Raw genomic sequence first — 15,587 nt, forward strand, 5'->3', positions numbered from 1 at the left:
TGTGTCAGACATTGAGTCATAAACCATAAATCTTCTTATCTAATAGATATTGCCATATTAGAATGGCATTTTAATGTTGCATTGAGGATGCGTGCGTACCTCAGTGTGCTGCAGTGTTTGTTAGATTTAAAAATGAAAGAATTTACTGTCTACTGTTCAAATTTATGCTTTCTCTTGAAATTGTAATTAAGATGAATTAAGCTAAAGCATAATGATTGATTTGAGGTATGTTGGAAAGTGCTGCCCCCTCTAGTCTAGTAAATTGAAATCCCTCACAGTGTGTGAGTCTGCTTAACGCCTGCAGGTCACATTAATGTTTGGTGTGTCAAGGCTTGTCCCAAGCGGAGTTCAGCAGCCCTTCAGTAGACACAGAATAAACAGTCATGCTGTGAGTGTTTAGTTGTCTGAGTGGAAAAGCTCACTTCTGTTTCCCATGAGGATTGCTGATTGACATGTAAACTAAAAGTGTGTTTTCTACTTTACTCTAGACAGTGAGGAGTTGTATTGTTCCCCTCAGTGGCACCACTACTCACTTCACACGTGCACGTTGACAAGCATCTGAACACCTAACTCATGATGCTGGTATGAGTCAGATAGAAGCCAGTAACACAAGGGGAGTGCCAGAGAAGCATTTCCTGAATTTCTAATATTTCAAAATATCAAATAAGGAGCCAAATGAAGCTTAAAGCTTTTAAACTCGCATAGCTGGTTTGCGGTTCTCATGAATCAAGCCTTTTTCCATACCAGCAGTAGCAGTTTTCCTCTAATCGTCTTGCAATCGGGAATGAACATCTCACCCAGGCTCTCTGAGTGGGCAGTGATTTTTTTTTTTTTTTTTTTTTTTTTTTATTGGTCAAGGAAATGGGGAATAGCAAACTGGGCTTCCATCTTTGTTCTTAGTGCCCATGGTGACAAAGTTTCTATCTTTGTTATTAAAAAAAAAAAAAAAGATTTTGAGTGGGCAGTGCTGGATGTCTTTTGGTGATAGTGGCTGTACTGATACAGACACTTTTCCGGCTGAGGTACTTGCTCAAAATCAGCCAATCTTTTGACCTAAGTAAGGATAATCAAACCATCTGATATTTTTACTGTTAACATAGTAGCACTCTGAATGAAGTAGTGGCTCTAGTAAAGAGGTCAGACCTGCTTGATGATGACCTTTTGGGCAATTTTCCTTTCCCGTGAATGCTTCTGCCTGCAGGATATTGTCACCTTAGCTAACCCTCAAAGACTCTTTCAGCTTTTGTTGCAAGCCCTTCTCACTAATGGCTCTCATGCAGAACAGTATCACGGTTCACTGTGTCACACAAAAGTGGCACACACTGTCATACAACTGTACTCTATTTCATTGGTCAGACAGATATTTTCAGAGGGGGGGTGCCTTTGGTGCAAAACTGCAGGTTTTGAGTGAGTCCCCGTGCACTCCACCAGGCTGGATAGAGAGTTAGGCTGGTCTCAGTGGAGTTGGGCTGTGAGGCCAAAATGATCCTTTGAGAGTTAAGCAGTAGCATATGTAGATGTTTGTGTGTAGTTTTATATCAAAGCGCACTGAGGCAAGCAATAGCACAGTGTACAGCCCTGGGCAGTCCCATAGGCACAGAAACACTGTTTTGCTGCATGCTGGGTAAGTAAAACAGATGGTAACCTTTTTTTTTTTTTTTTTTAAATAACCCCTCAGTGATTTTAAAACATTTCAATTCACAACACTGTGCACCAGCACAGACCAAACTAACTATACCTTTTAATACATTGAACATTTTAGGCTTGTATTTGTGCCATTGCATTAACCTTTACGGATCAAACTGTAGCAAACTGTTGCTGTAGGAGAGTTTTGCCCTAAGACTTGTTTTTAAATGCTAAGTTACTGGTTAGCGTAAGCATTTTGTTCAAACCACAGCTCTGAATGAGGACATCTATTTGTGCTGCTTTGATAATCGTCTCTTTGGATGCAGGCTATCCTTAAAATAGCAACAAATATAATTTACTTGAGTGTAACAGTGGTAAGCTATATTTAGTTAAATCTTTTTCTACCGACTTCTGGTCTGTCTCCAGGGCTTACTGTGCACCGGCAATATTGTCATGCCAGTGAAGATGGCTTTCTTCCTGGTATCTTTGCTTTTAATTTCCTACTGTCTGCTGTGACTCTGGGTTAGCAATAGGCTTTAATAATGACCTTTCAGCAGATGAGCCTCTGTTAATTCCCAGTGGACAAGATTACAGAAGCCACGACCCCATGTTGCTTTTCACACTTTGTTATTTTATGGTGGTTCTGGGCTTATTGATCTAGGAAAGACAGAAAAGCACTTCTGTTGTTGAATGTTGGCAAAACACTTTGGATAATTTTAGTGAATATTGGGCAAATCATTTCATTTTGTGAGTTCCAGATAAATTCAACAAAATCTCATTCTGGATGAAAATATTTAAAATGTATAATCTGTATTAAGCCTGCTAGATTACAGCAAAATCATAATAATTATTTTGGTCAATATAGTAGTCTTGAATATTCATTAACTTAAACGTTATGCAGTTACTGAAGTTTAAAACTTAATGGGAGATTTCCTAAGACTTAAAATAATTCAAATGTTTAAAATAAGAGGGGTTGGTTCAAGGGGACACAGGGTTGTCTGACTAGGACCACACTAGGGTGTGTTCTTGAGTCTAAAGCTGGTCTTGCCAGGGCATCTGATGGCCCCTGCCGGTCCACAGCCTCCACTGTGGGATCCCTATGGTACAGATGGGGTGGGCCATGCAGCAGCAGACTCGCTTGCATGGCAGCATGAGGGTGGGCGACAGAGAGCCGAAAGCAGACCACGTGAGAGACCCTGAGCGATCTGGGGAAAGCAGTTAATAATGGAAACCTTGTGAGTTTTACTTCCTCTAGAAAGATCTCGTTGACTGAGATTTTTTTCTTTTAGGCATCTTGGTTTGAGCTGTGCTAAACAGCGAGTGAGTGCACACGTGCAAACATGGATAGTTGTAAAGGAAAGGTTTGTGCTTAATGGTACGCATGGGTGCATATATGCTTATGCAGTAACACAACCAATAAAATATTAAATTTGTGTTAAACACTGTAGATGGTTTGTTTCACACCTGTGGTATTGCACAGGAGTGAAACAAATCAGCAGTATAACAAAATAGAAATGGCTATGTCTGGTAAAAGACCTGCTGTGTCCCAAAATAAGGAATAATTCATGGTGTGCTGGTTAGCTGCTCACAGAGCTATGCTGTGGAGTCTGGTTAATTGAGTCTGTATGTATTCGTGCTCACAGTGGAACATTGTGATTGTTTTGGCTGCTCGTGACTGCTCCTACATGGAGATGTTTCCCCCCATGGTTTCACCTTTCCCCTTTTGCCATTTGGACAAAGTCTCCATTTATCCTCAGTAGCACACAGACATTACGTCTGGCGTTTTCAACACTCGCATAGTGTTAGCAGACCTCCTGGCACCCTTTTACTGGAAGGATTCAAACCTGCACTGTGACGAAAGAAAAGAAAATATCTCGTCTGCTAAATGTTAAGAATTAAGGCAACAGCTTCCATTCACGCCACCCCTGTGGAAGTTTGGTTTCTTCATTTACTCACAGATTCTATTTAATCATAACTCCCTCATCAGAAGTTTGTCACTCTTCATTTGGTTCCCACTCAACTCACAAATGTTACTTTTCTGCTGCATTGCTTTCGCTTTCCAGGTTTATCTAAAAGTCCCCTTATTAAAGTAGGTCTGGAACAGAAAAGTAGTGAGTTTGGTACAAAAGTAAGAAATGAAGCACACTATTAGATTTATTTAAGTGATGTAGAGTCATATTTAGGATATATTAATTTTTCACTAATCAGTTCAGTAATCAGTATTTTCTTCTTTTTTTTTCCTGACGTAAACAATAGCAGAAAGCAGTAAAAAATGTACACTTTTCCAAAGTTGCAGTGTTTATGTTGTTTGTTTTGCCTAATCAGCAGGTCGAAATCCAAGTATAGCCAATGGTAAGTAATTAAAAAGGACAAAGACCAAAAGACCGGAATTATTGTTTATAAAAAGGCTTATTATCCACTTTTCCTAATAGCTGCCTGTTGCTTTCCAGCAAACACATCTGGTAGCAGCTGTTTGTCAGCAGAAAAGACGTCCTTGGTCCAACTTGGCCAACCTTTGTTCAGCAGTGAGTGACTTTTCCTGCTGTGATGATTTAGATAAGGATGGGAGTCTCATTTCCTATGACGCGATTCCCAAACTTTGAGTTTGCAAGTTGGTGTAATCAAACACGACTCTTTCAAACAAAAATTGTTTATCTCTCTATATAAATAACTGGCCAGACTGGACACTAGTGCTCTCTTAACCAGTCCAGATAATACATTTATTAGTTACTTGATTATTAATTCTGCCTAACTTTAAAGAGTGTAATGAGCTAGCATATCATATTCAGATTATTGTTGTTGTTTTCATTCATTACATAAGAGCAGAAGCATCAGGACAAGCATCGAAGCATTGACCAGTTTGTTTTTCAACTGTATGATGGGCAGGCAGCTCCTATCTGATTGTATATGGTAACCACAGCAAAATCACTGTATAAATTAAAGACCGTGGCTTGTCTTCTTCTTCAGCCCTTTATCCCTGTGAGTTAGAGGCCCTCAACATTAGACTTCTAGAATCTTCTATCCTGTGCCTTTGCTTCTAGCAGGCTCCAAGTAAGCTCCATTTGCTTAGTGTCTGCCAGAGGTGGGTTTTCCAGGTGTTTCTTGGCCATTTTCTCCTTCTCTTCATTTTGGTGGAGATGGTGGTGGGGTCCATGTTAGGGCCTGTGTGGCTGGTTTTAGTAGCATGTTCACCAATGCATTGCCACATTCTTCTTTAAAATTCTTTTTCTGCTGGTACCTGTGTTATTCTGCTCAGATCAGGATTGTTTGTTTTTTTTAAATCTGGCCAGTGGATCTGGAGGATTCTTCACAAACAACTGCTGATAAAATACCTACACTGCAGGTTGAGGGTAGTCTTTGTCATCCTGTATGTCTCAGCTCCATATAAAAGCACTGACTTGCCACCCTGCTTACTGATGATACTTCCAAAATGGGTGAATAACTCCATTTCTTTTAGGGTGTAAGTGTGACAGGTTCTAAGACAATGACTGTGCTGTGATTTTTGGCTGGATTTACTTGTAAAATGCTCAGAGAGAATGTTAGAGTCAACACAAGGCCTCTTATTTTACTTTTTTTTTCTCTCTGAAGCTTCATCCAATAAACACAGGAGAGAAAGAGAGGGAGGAGAACAAAACACTGTTGTGAAGGAGGAGGACACTAGAGAGAGATTTTGACCATCTCAAAGTTGGTTTGAGATGGTCTGTGCAGGACGGTTGATATTTCCACATAAGAAAACTGAATACAATCCAGCAGATGAATATCTGAATATTCAGGCAGTTGGGCGCAGCCCAAACAACCATACATGCAGTTTTTTTTACTTGTTCTCAAATTTACATATTTTACATTTACATATCATCCATCATTTAGACAGCAGCCATTAAAGGCAGCTTGACTGTCGTTTAGTAGAATGTAGTTGTAAATGAAAGTCCAGACTGAGTGAGTGTGTGCCTCTAATTTGTGTGACTCATTTCTACAGGTGATTGGTTGATTACATTGTATGTCTCACTTTGCCATTCAGAGCAGCGTGGCGCAATTTGAAGGGGAGGAGTAACAAACGGGAAAGACAGATGTAACTGTTTACAGTCAGGTGCAGATGTGTAAGGAAAATCTCTGCTGCGTACTGATCAGACTGAGCTTAAGGCCTTCCTTCTACCTCAAATATTTTGGAAGTGGAGGTATGCCTTAAGAAATCACATACTATTTTTGTGTTACCAAACTGTACACCGATCATTCTTTATGTAGAAAATGTTTTATGTATCGATTGGAACTGAGCGTTACAGGACACCATGGCGGACACCGTAAATTTTTAGGCCTTGATCACATACTGTCATTGTTGCTGATTGACTTTTAGCTGAAGTCCATTTTAGTATGACCATGTTGTGTTGTTTTTCTGCCGTCCAAATAAGTGACTATTAGTAAATAGTAGGGCTGCAACGATTAATCGATTAACTCGATTAAATCGATTCTAAAAATTTATCGACACAAATTTACTGTGTCGATGCTTCGTTTAAACTCTGCAGCGCTCAGCTGTCTCGGTGTAAGCGGCGCTCCTCACTAGCATTAGCAGCATTAGTGCTGACGTTTTTTTTGGGTTTATTGGGGGCTGGCAAACCAACATAGAATTGCATTACCGCCACCTACTGGACTGGAGTGTGAATCACTCACGTATACACAAGCACACATTCTAAAAAGCTCTCCGTCGCTGCGATGGATTTCCTTTAACACAGAGTGGATCATCACTAGAGTTGCCACCTGTCTCGTAAAATACAGAACCCCGTATGTTACGGGACTCCGTGGAATACGGCTCCGTAACATGCCGTGTTCCGTACTTTACGGGACGGGTGGCAACTGTCGCTGACATGCATTTCCACGCCTCCACTGCTCTCTGTGTGTCTGTGTGTGTTGTGCTCGCTGAGAATTTCAGCTGCTATTTTTGTCTTTACTTCAGCTGTAGCTACCAGAACTGGTTTGCTAGCGAGCGCGGGCCATTAGCACTAGCGATGGTTTGGTACCGGAAGGCCCGCCCCCCAGGACCGAGGGGCTCCTTCAAAATATTTTTTATACTTTATTTAGTGACTAAATATAGACCTGCAGTAGAAACGTATTTTCGAGAATGCTTGTGAATACAAAGCATTACACCATTACTCACACATGCGCCATGGCTCCCGCAGCCACTAGTTTTTCAAAACACTCATAGCAGGCAGCGGTTTTAACTGCGCAAGCGCAAAGAGGCGAAGCTGTGACGGTGAGCTCAAGTAGTGCAAAAGGAAACGTTTTTCCAGCGTCCAAAACAGCAGCTTTTTCTTTTAGTAACCACCATTAAATCTGTGAAACAGCTGGAGGTCCTTCATCAAGCACCTGATCAGCAAGTGTTAAGGTGAAGAAAAGAGAACTTTGTAGCTGCTCCATTCACCGCTGTTTGTTCACATGGCGAGAAACTGCAGTACGGAAGTTAAAATATGCAGATAAACTGTTAAAAAAAAAAGGATTTCTTATCCGATTACTCGATTAATCGCTGGAATAATCGATAGAATACTCGATTACTAAAATAATCGTTTTATGCAGCCCTAGTAAATAGTATTTAAGAAGTTAACATTTTTTGTTAGGGAAGTTTTTTTTGATCTAATGTAGACAGGTCATTTTCATTGCTAATCAGTCTGACTGTTACATTTAGTTTCTTCTAGTATTCAACCTACTGTGTGAACATTCAATTCAATTTTTTTATTTATATAGCGCCAAATCACAACAAACAGTCACCTCAAGGCGCTTTGTATTGTGGGTAAAGACCCTACAATAATACAGAGAAAACCCAATAGTCAAAACGACCCCCTATGAGCAGCACTTGGAGACAGTGGGAAGGAAAAACTCCCTTTTAACAGGAAGAAACCTCCAGCAGAACCAGGCTCAGGGAGGGGCAGTCATCTGCTGCTGAGGGGAGAGAAAAAAGACATGCTGTGGAAGGGAGCCAGAGATTAATAACAATTAATGATTAAATGCAGAGTGGAGTATAAACAAAGTAAATAAGGTGAATGAAAAGAAACAGTGCATTATGGGAACCCCCCCCAGCAGCCTAGGCTTATAGCAGCATAACTAAGGGATGGTTCAAGGTCACCTGATCCAGCCCTAACTAAAGGCTTGATCAAAAAGGAAAGTTTTAAGCCTAATCTTAAAAATAGAGAGGGTGTCTGTCTCCCGAATCCAAGCTGGAAGCTGGTTCCACAGAAGAGGGGCCTGAAAGCTGAAGGCTCTGCCTCCCATTCTACTCTTAAGTATCCTAGGAACCACAAGTAAGCCAGCAGTGCTGTATTGGGGTGATATAGTACTATGAGGTCGTTGAGATCAGATGGGGCCTGATTATTTAAGACCTTGTAGGTAAGGAGAAAGATTTTAAATTCTATTCTAGATGTAACAGGGAGCATTTGAACATGTTTCTTATTACAATCATTTTTCAGTCTTTAGCCCACCTGTAATGGTGTTTTCCTTCTACCTACAGTACACCTGACATGGTTCATAGACATTAGTGTGGCAAAAAGACAAGGATCTTCTTTCTGTTGAAAGTTTTAATTTTCTTCTAAATGGATTAAGGCATTGCGATCACACCTAGACTTTTTCCAGGGGAATAATTGAAGTTAACAAGACTAGGAGAAAAGCACAACCTTCTTCGTGATTAGATGTCTACTTTATTGTGCTTGAACATCAACCATCTTATGCAGGCATTGATTTGCCGCTGGCTAAGGTTGATTCCCTCATTTGTTTCTGTGTAAACTCAGCTGAGCCCACATGGCATCTGTGGTGCTCAGTAAAAACCTGATTAGCAAGCTGCTCAGATGTGTTTACATTTATTTGGAAGTGACGCTGATGTGTATAAAGATTAGTGTAGGAATGGGGGGGGGCTCTGTAACACTGTATAAAGGTATTACTGTACAGAAATTAGAATAGAAATGTATGTAGGAATTTACTCAGATAAAAACAAGTTAAAATGTTTTTCATGTTTTAGCTTTCTTTCCTAATTCTACTAGGTACTAATACTTGATAGCTAACTTTGATGCTACAGTAAAAATAAAAAGCAAACAAGAAACTCCAAAGTGATTATCCCTTGTGATTAAACACAAGCTTTATTTAAAAGTTATTTTAAATCACTGACATAGTGGTGGTAGACAATTTATTTCAATGAATGAATGATACTTTATTGATACCACAATGGGGAAAATTATAGTTAACAGAACACCCATCCAAGAAAAGACAAACCAGACAAACATAGATTCAAACATAAAATGTTAATATTATATTTTTTGACAGGACACAAACTGAAATATTAGGCTGGTTGCTGAGTAGCTACTAACGTTGGTACGAGGTATAACATAAACAAAATTACGTTAGTTTAAGCATTTATTTAACGTGTTTATGGAGCATAGCTGATATCAGCTGCATTTTTCATAATTGGGGTACTGAAAGTTATCGTAAGTATCCCTTCTAGTGACATCCCTACTCTGCAGTGAAATTGAGCTGTTGATGCTGGACTTGAAGCTAATTCATGTTGAACACCTGCTTTTACTGAAACTTCGGAAACACTTAGATTTCTAGCTATTCTGTCAAGGCTCGCAATTACAGCATATTGCAACATAGACATTACCCTTGTGCTAATTGCAATACTTTGTTTTACATCTATGGGAAAGTGGCATAGGCTGTAGCCTATGCCACTCTATATCCTTTGATTATCAAAGGATATAGAGTCACTTGTTGCTTCCACATGTGCTAGAAATTGGCTAAAGTTTTGCCATTGAGTGCTAACATCAGGTACCTGAACAGTAACGGTGTTGTTCACTACCCACTGGCTTTATTGTTCAGACTTTCTCCCTGAACCTGAAAGTGAAAATCTATTTAATTAGCTGTAGGTCTTCAAAGATTACTGCTGCTGCAGCTGCCATTGAGCACAAGTCTGATCAAAAATAAAGTGGTTGTCTTTTTTTTTTTTTTTTTCCTGGCACTTTAATAAATTTTAAATGGGGGAAAAGGATGACATCCACATATCAAAGGCTTTACAAACAGACACCAATTGAATTTGGGGATATCTTGAAGACATGGTGCTCTGAAAGCTTCAGTCCAGATGAAACCAGTACCCTTTGAGAAAAAGGTTCATTCCTATTAGTCCTATTTCTAAAATGGATTGTTAAGTCTTTGTGACTCTGGGCCACTTTAGATTTCTTGTGCAGTAAGAGTAAAAAAAAAATTATAATCTGTGGTCTGTCATCTGATAATTATGCCCAATTTATTGCAGTCTACCAACAAAGTAAGACCACATAATTATTTAGTTGTCTGAGTAATTTTTGGCTTATCAGTATATTTGTAATTGTGATTTGTATTTTTTGGAAAAAATTGAGAGGAGAAAGTTGAGGGCAGTTTGTGAAATGCATTGTTCCAAATATTGATTTTCTGCCACAGATAACCTTTATCCTTTGCAGTCAGTCTGCAGTGTGGGAGCAAAATAGATACATCAATTTTGCAGAGTCTGAATATTAACAAGAATTGTGTGTGTGTGTGTGTTGACACGGATGTGCTTATGTGTATTGCTCAATCATTTGTAGGTGCCTTGCTTACTGATGGGGAGAATTGATTCACGTATTTCTGTCAATGAGTCAGAGCTGGGTTATACAGAAATTTTTCAGTATCAGCATGAAAATGGGTATTTCATAAATATCAATAGCAACTATCTATGGGGCCTCTTCCAGGAAACCAGTTCTGTTAAAATTGTTTAATCATTTGTGTAGCTCCTATTAAAAAAAACAATTAGAGTGCAGTCAGCTGTACTCATTATGGGACATGCTCTGTATCATAGTTTTTTTGTACCAGGGTGTAAATGTATGTTTTAATGCTGTAAATTTGGACATTTCAACATGACAGACTGTGGGAATTTATTCTCTTGTAGAGGAAGCCTTAAGTGGCACCTAGAGGACCTGCAGTTTTGGCCATTTTGGTATTGGCTTCTTTTTATTAGCTTGTCCAGCCAAAGGACCGATGAGCATGGCAAGGCCTCCATCCATCCACAAGGGGGGCCAGCAATAGAAATTCAGTTTGAAATTACTCACAAGTAAGGTGTTTGTATTGTGGTGTTGTTACTTTTGATTATTGCTGTAGAAGTAATAATCATAGCAATTCTTCAGACTAAAGCAAGATGCTGAAGGCTGTCTGCATACATGAAAGAATAAGACAGGTAGCGCAAAATAATGAAACGGTATGTTACAGTTGTGACCACTGTCGTCCATTTGTAGTCCCTCAACTGTGACAGCAGTGTCAATCACTCTGCTTCTTGGCCACACTACCTGCTGATTGGTGAACATCCCAATCAATCCCACCAATTAGTGGGCCTGCCTGGTTGATGCCCCATTTAAACCCAGCGAATAAAGTTAGAACCACACTTAACAAAATATGTGAACATATGAAAGGGAGCACTGTGTGACATTGCTCTACCATATGGAGCAAAGTGGTGGTCAGCTTTTTAGTTTTAGGGTTGATTCTCTGTCTCTAAAGCGATTAAAGGTGTGACTATTTTTTAAAATACTGTGTGATGTAGTTGACCCATCCAAAGTATTGCATTCTTGCTTTTAGATCTTGAATACTCTTAATAAACCATTTGACCTTTTATTTTAATTAATTGTATTTATTTTTGCTGCCTTGTTTTGCTTACTATTTTAGTCATTTCTCTTTTAGTGTGAGCCTCATGGTGATTATCTCACTGGCCAGTGTGATGAAGCTAAACTGAATGAAATGTATCCACCTTGTTTAAAGAAGAAGAAAGCTATGTAAAAAATAGAGCACATGGAAGAAAGCTATTCAGAAAGCAAACAAAATTAAACAGCCATGTTATAAAAATTGAATAATAATGTTACATACATAATCAATGCTGTGGAAAAATCCCTAATTCCTGGTTGTTGCTTTTTTTAGGGCTATTTTTCTCTTCTCAGTTACAGATATCATGAGGTGTCATTCATAATTGCTTTGCAATGTATTGAGTGTCACAGAATCACTATATCATCATACCAACATTATCATGGGCAGCTAATGACTTGTTAAATTATGTTGTTCTCCTTTAAGCTTGATAGCCAATAGAAGTGGGTATATTTCTGTGGAAACCTGCATGTGTGCACATCCATTATTACTGCTGTGCTTCTTTTGCTCAGGACACTAAATGAGACCACAGAGCATGCAGAAATGCAGACCTTTGATGTGGTTAAAGACGTGTCAGTAGATGCCGAAATAGCAACACCAATGTGTCGGATACTTAAAGATTTTCTATTTTTATCTTTATTGAGCAATTAATTCCACATGAAGAGATTTTTTTAGTGACGCAAGTTGAAGCCTCAAATGAGTACGATTCATCATTTGGCAGGGCTGCTTAGTAACCAGGTAACGCTTCAGCAAATAAGACATGCTGAGAAAGCAGGGCTCAAGTCGAAAGCTTGAAATGGTCATACTGTTGCAGCTCAGGGGTTCATCTTCAGCACAGTAGACTTATTAACTGTGAAATACTTTATGATTGATAAAACTGAAACTTCAGCTATACAGTATATTCATCATTGGGCAGTATAAAAGCAAGTGTTAAGGTTTCCAGTGCTCAGAAATTTTAATCAGCTTAAACGCTTCATCCTCTGTAGAAATCAACCCCTTAGTTGTGGCTAGTGTTTGTTGGTTGTCTGAACTCGTAATACAGATGGCAACAAAAGCAGAATGCCAAAACATTGTAGAGATTCTCTGCTTTGTGTTTTGTACCGTGAATATTTGTTAACATTTACCCACCAGTGTGGCAGATATTTACATACCAAATGAAAAGTCTGCCCACATTTGGCATTTGCCAGGAGTTAATTTTGGACCCTGTACTCTTTTGGAAAAAGCAAATGTTCTCAGCCCTGGGGTTTTTCCTGTGAGGGCGGTAATATCTGTTTTACTTTCAGAAACTGCAGATTATCATATTCCATTTTTAGCTTCTCTGTACAATAGTCAGCAAGATCAAAGAAATAGAAGAATGTCAACAGGAGAGTTGGATTGGATTTATTTAGGATAAAATTCTTAAACGGTCTTTGTGGGTTTTCCTTAGTTCCTCAACAGAGTATCAGTATACATCATACACACTTCCAGATTAAACTACTAAAACATCGAAACCTCTGAAACCCCTGGAGTTATGTGCTTTCCTTTCTTCAGTTTGTTTCTCTTGATGTTGGTCCATAAATCACAGGTTATTACATATCCAAAATGGAGCCGATAGTTGAAAAATAACTTCAGTGTGCCCAGCATTTGTATCCTATTTTTTATTGTAGCTGGTAAAATTAAAAAAAATCTCAAGTGTTAAAGAATTCAGTTTGATCAGTTTTGGTCATGACCTCTGAGTAATGGCCAAAACAAGGGTTTGAAATAGGCAGCTGGGCCGTAGGGACATTCAGATGGGACATTTCATTGAAAGTAGCCAGCTGAGCTGGTTTACGCAAGGTTTTCCTGCCACACCCAACTAGGAAGAGACCCAGAGGTTGACCCAGAACTCACTGTAGAGATTATATATCTTGTCTGGCCTGGAAGTGTCTCAGAATTCACCAGGAGGAAGTCTGGAATACCCTGTTTGCAATATCAATTCTTATTAACTGACAAGTTAAAGCATATAGGATTTTAGTAATGTAGCTCAGTGTTAAAGTGAAGTGTTATGACCATATATAAAGTGGATTAACACAACCCCTTTTACGGTGGTGTTTTGGTTGGTGAATCATCTGGAGTTTCCCAAGAAATGCTTAAAATTCTCATGCAGTGTGGCAGCACTCTCTGGGAAAATTGGGCATGCAGAGTTTTAGACACTAATAACCATTCGTTGTGCGTCATTAAAGCCTGCCTCATTAGATCATTTAATTATGGTTGGCTAACAGTTATCCAGGACAACAAGTATTTGACATCTGATATTTCAAGCTACCTGTGGCTCCTCTACACAACTAGGGCCTCACTTCTCCTGACTTATGTCTACAGACACATTTATTTATTGTAACACTGAATTGCCTGGTTTCTTTTTTGTTTTAATTGATGTAGTGTAGTCCAAAATCATAGTGTGAGTTTAATAATATGCTACTGCACAGATGAGCAAATTAAACAGTAAAAATAATAATTATGTATAAGTAGTAATAAGTACTGGTTGGTTCTTTTTCTCAGCAGTATATTAAAGCACAGATGGTGCCCTAAAGCCTTGTGTTATCTTTGTCGTGTGTACATTTAAAGGCAAGAGCTCATTCATTTTGTCTTTTCTCCATGTGTGCTGGACCCCCCACAGAGCTCCGATGGTTTTGCTCCTTGGAGGAGATCATTCATCTCCCAGCTGTGCATGTATACCAAGTGTTGGCACACTTTTCTGTGATGGCTTCACAGTTAGCCTGCTGTGTAAAGAATGATTCCAGAGATAGAAACACCAAACAATGCCTGGCAGCCCTCTGTGGTTTTATATTAGACAAGTCTCTCCCTCTCAATTCCATGCCCCACATGGCCTCATTGTAACAGGTGGTAAAAATAAGCCACCTACCTTACTTGCACACTGTTCTGTTACGCACTATATGATGAATAACAAAGCTTTGTCACTTGTACTGGTGTCCCTCACTGTTTTTGTGGCATCTTCATGCAGCTTGTATTGTGGGCTGTTTAGATGAAAATATCTAACGGAAATGATTTTTGAAAAAAGAGGGGGTGTGATACAGTCATATATTATACAGCTGTCTATTTATGGTTATGAATGTCGCAAAAGTAAAGTACAGCAACGCAATGCATGAATCTAAACATAGAACCATGAGACAGCCATAGGAGAGAAATGGAAGAATGGCTTCACACTACTGGTGGTGTTGTTTTGGTTTAGTTCATTTACCTGTTTATATGTTAAACCTTTTTTTTTTTTTTTTCTTTTTTTTTAACGATAATGTTTTATGTTGATGTAAGCAGCATTATAGAATGCCTTTATTGTCATTATACAGGATGTACAATGAGATTGGAGAAGCTTTAGGCTTTACAATAGTGGTTAAATCAGAGTATTATGAGTATTGTGTGTGCTTGTGTTGCTCATGTGCACAGATGGGGATCGAGTAGAAATTTATTGATCAATCTGCTGGTGACTAGAACCAGACCATTTTCAGCTGATTAGCCATCATTAGCATGTGCTACATCTAACTTGCAACTCAGTAGGAGTGTTGAATTTGCTCCATGTGTTAGCCATATGCCATGTAAACGCCTAAGGAAATATGAAAGGGATTTCTTTTGAAACAAAACAGAATATATAATACACTGATTGTATCTGTCTTACTCATGATGTGACTGTTACAGATTCTGCATGTATGAGGATGATGAGTCTGCTTGGATCTGCGTGATCTGAGCGCAAGGCTCACTACGTTGATGCGCAGACTCGTACAGAGGGGCGTTACATTATAGTGCACAAACTATACTTGCACCCTTTAGAGGACTTCAAGCAAACTTCAAAGAAGTATAGCAGGAATGACTACCTGCAAGAGTATAAACCACACTTCATGCTAATGCTGTAGATTGCAGCGTTCTAACAATCCTTTGTTGTTGTAGCTCTGTGACTCTATAAACTCACACACTGTAAACTAGTGTTTTATAGATGTTATTACAGTACATGTAAAATATGTTTCTGGTTAAGTGGAATATACAGCAGTTCATTATCAGTTGGATTTTATTTGCTAAGAAAAACAAATTATCTGGGCCTTCTTTTTTTTTTTTTTAACGATGACACTTTTGAGTTAAAGTGGTAGAAGGTCCTCTTAGGCCATTGTAGATGTAGAAAAAATGCTAAGAATATTAAGTGGGAAGTGTGGTGTTATAATTAGAGAATCCAATTAAAGAATATGCTGTCAGTAATAGTTCTTAGAAAGAAAATCATAATTGGATGAAGTTGCACGTTGGTCTTAAAAAAAAAAAAAAAAAAAAAAATC

General features: G+C 38.9%; 1 protein-coding gene across 1 annotated transcript in view; it reads left to right on the forward strand.

Annotated features, from left to right (window-relative positions):
• The window catches only part of tp53i11b (tumor protein p53 inducible protein 11b), a 38,424-nt gene that overhangs the window by 794 nt on the left and 22,043 nt on the right, over positions 1-15,587 (forward strand). The window lies entirely within an intron of this gene.

The sequence above is a fragment of the Archocentrus centrarchus genome, chromosome 6 (assembly GCF_007364275.1).
Source record: "Archocentrus centrarchus isolate MPI-CPG fArcCen1 chromosome 6, fArcCen1, whole genome shotgun sequence".
In the NCBI taxonomy this organism is placed as follows: Eukaryota; Metazoa; Chordata; class Actinopteri; order Cichliformes; family Cichlidae; genus Archocentrus; species Archocentrus centrarchus.